Here is a 3,563-nt window from a genome sequence, read left to right as displayed (position 1 = left end):
CTTTGTGTTAGGAGGGAAAATTGAATTGATTTAAAAAAAGACATACAGACTGACTATTTTTGGTTTTTGATTAGCTCGCTGAGATTCCTTGTGAATCTCATGCCTACATATCCCTAATGGAAGTCAGAGCTTTTTGTAGTTCGAAGAACTAATTAGGGAAATTAATTGTTTTTGGTGCCTTGCTTGAAGCTCAAGGTTGAAGCTTGGATTAAATCTCTGTTTACAGTAAAGAGACATGAAGTCATCTTTACAAAGAGGTATTTCTACTATTCCACCACAAATATTAAAAAGTGATAGAAAAGCTAAGTTTGTTTCATTTAAGAGAGGGACCTTACTTGGTTGATCAAGTATGCCAGTCACGTGTCTCTTGAATGAAAGATTCTCGACCAAATTAGGGAAAGTTGTACAAGTCTGGGTGTGTTGCCAGAGCATGCCTTTCACGAGTCCTAAATGGGAGAATGTTTGAAATGATTATTTGTGGTGAGATAGGAGAAATATCTCCCTATAAAGATAAGCTATGTCTATCTACTGTTTGAAAGATTTGATTTTTAGCTGGCTTGAATGAGGCCCAAGCTTGAGGCTTTTTGATTATTTTTATTGACTCTGGGAGATGACTCCACTGGAAATTAACTTAAACTAAGATGTTTTGTGTTCTGTACGAAGCCCAGAATTGAGGCTGACTCTAGCCGGAGAGTGTTTATTTTGTTTTATGATTGAAAGGTTTTTTAGTGTTCTGTACAAAGCCCATAATTGTGGCTAACTCTTCCTAGGAGACTCTATTTTGTGCCTTGTATGAAGCCCAAGGTTGTGGCTGACTCTTGCTAGGGAAGACTCTATTTTGTGCCTTGTACGAAGCCCAAGGTTGTGGCTGACTGTTGAGGAAACTGAGTATGGATAACTCTATGGGGAAAAGATCCTAAAGGTTAGGAATCTTTTGACACATGGAATGTGGTTTATCTGCCTTGTACAAAGCCCAAGGTTGTGGCTACTTGATGGTGAAGGACTCACTGGGGAGACTCTATTATCTACCTTGTACAAAGCCCAAGGTTGTGGCTGACTCTCTGGGGAATACCTATGAGTAGGGTTTTGACTCTAAGGGGAGTATGTGCCTTGTACAAAGCCCAAGGTTGAGGCTGACTTTTTAATGGGGAAAGATCTGAAGTATAGAACAACACTTAGAAAGGGGTGGGGGGTTTGAATAAGTGTAGTTTTAAAACTCTTAAGATAAAAACAATTTGCACAATGATTTTTATCCTGGTTCGTTGTTAACTAAACTACTCCAGTCCACCCCCTTGGAGTGATTTACCTCACCCGAGGATTTAATCCACTAATCACACAAGATTACAATGGTTTTCCACTTAGATAACCTCTAAGTCTTCTAGAGTATTCTGATCACAACCTGATCACTCTAGGAACACAATGCTTAGATACCCTCTAAGACTTTCTAGAGAATCCGATCACAACTTGATCTCCTCTAGTTCTTACAAATTAATGTAAACAAATTCTTATAAGAGTTACAATGCTTCTTAATAAGCTATTATCACAACTGTGATTTTTCTCTTAAGTTTAAGTTTAATCTCACTAAGATATTACAACTGTAATGAAGTGAGGTTGAAGATGAAGTTTGAGAGCTTTTAGAATTTGACAGCGTTTCTGTGTGTTTGCTCAAAGTGTTGTGTTCAGCTTCTCATCAGAACTTCTATTTATAGGCGTTTAAGAAGATGACCGTTGGGAGCATTTAATGCGTTGCGTGATCCGTACAGCATTGCATTTAATGTTTCACTCTTTTGTCAACTACCTCGAGCCTTGCTTTTGCTGTGTCTACTGAAGTTGCCTTTAATAGCTTCTAACGTTCCTTTTGTCAGTCAGTGTAGCCTGCCATCTTGTACTTGCTTCTAATCTGATGTTTGTGTAAACAACGTTTGAATATCATCAGAGTCAAACAGCTTGGTGCAGAGCATCTTCATGTCTTCTGACCTTGAAGTGCTTCTAGCGTGATACCATGAGAACTTCAGTGCTTCTGCTTTTGATCTCAAGTTCTTCTGATGCTTCAATAGACCATGTTCTGATTCTGCTTGACCATCTTCTGATGTCTTGCGAGAGCATGTTCTTATGTTGCATACTTGAACCTTCTGAGTCAATGCTTCTTGCGCTGATTTTGTGCATACTCCTTATATATTTCCTAAAATGGAAATTGCATAGGATTAGAGTACCACATTATCTCAAGCAAAATTCATATACATTGTTATCATCAAAACTAAGAATATTGATCAGAACAAATCTTGTTCTAACAATCTCCCCCTTTTTGATGATGACAAAAACATATATAAATGATATGAATTTGAAATCAGAATATCAGACGGCTAAAGACAATTACACAGTTATAGCATAAGCATATAAACAAAGTGTGTGAATATGTCTCCCCCTGAGATTAACAATCTCCCCCTGAGATAAATAATCTCCCCCTGAAATAAATACTGGAAGAAATTTATAAATCAACGAATTCCCTGAGTATTTTCCATTTCAGTTGAGACGATCACATATGCTTAGATCTTCAGAACATTCAGAGCTTCTGCTTCTTGCTTCCATAGGACAGCTTCAGAGCTTTGAATTTCTTCTTGAATCATTGCATGCTAGATTGTATCAGAACATTGTTGAATGTACCAGAGCATCATCAGAGCATCTTCTACATCTTGAAATGTTTCAGAACAAACTAAACGACAAAAGTCAGAGCATGAATGAATCAAAACATAAAATATGTGAAAGAGCATATAGTATGTGTCAGAGCATAAAATAGATTGTATCAGAACACATAAAATGCATCAGAACATAAAATATGTATCAGAGCACATAGAAAAAATGTATCAGAACATATTAGGAGTAAGAATGTGTTCGAGCATATTCTATCACAAGAATATCATAACATTCTTCCTTCTTGCTTCTGATCTTGAAGCTTCACAGCACTCAGCTTGCTTCAATTTCCATGAGCTTGTTTCTATATAGAATTGCTTTTCCTCATGTCTTTGCTTCTCATGTTGAGCTTTTTAGAATGTCTTCAATCCTGCAAAACACTCAAAGACATAGAACTTGCAAATTTTGTTAGAAATGTGGAGACTTACTCCCAGTAACTGATAATATAAATCAGATCATTTATCACATTTTCTCCCCCTTTTTGTCATAACATCAAAAAACATAAAAGATTCAGATGAAAAAGACAAACAATATGAGAGAAGATAAAAGATTTTCATTCATCAGAATTAATCAGAAGATACAAAAGGAGATGCAAGAAGACAAATTCAAGAAAAAGGAGACAAAAAGGACACAAAAGACTACGACTAGCCTGGCTTAGACATAATCTTGGCCAGCATGTCATGAATCCCAGCAGTGCTTTCATTCTGCTTCTTCATGGAGTCTCTGAACTCTTCATGTGCTTGATCATGCTTATCTAGACGAGAAGCAAGAGCTTCTTGATTCTGTTGAAGAGCCTTGATAGCGTTCACCAGAGCAGAGGGTTCAGCAGAAGAAGATTCACGACTATCATTCAAAAGGATAGCATTACCAGC

The sequence above is a fragment of the Vicia villosa genome, unplaced genomic scaffold (genome assembly GCF_029867415.1).
Source record: "Vicia villosa cultivar HV-30 ecotype Madison, WI unplaced genomic scaffold, Vvil1.0 ctg.001920F_1_1, whole genome shotgun sequence".
Lineage (NCBI taxonomy): Eukaryota > Viridiplantae > Streptophyta > Magnoliopsida > Fabales > Fabaceae > Vicia > Vicia villosa.
The sequence above is the reverse complement of the archived record's forward strand: the minus strand, read 5'-3'. Positions refer to the sequence as shown.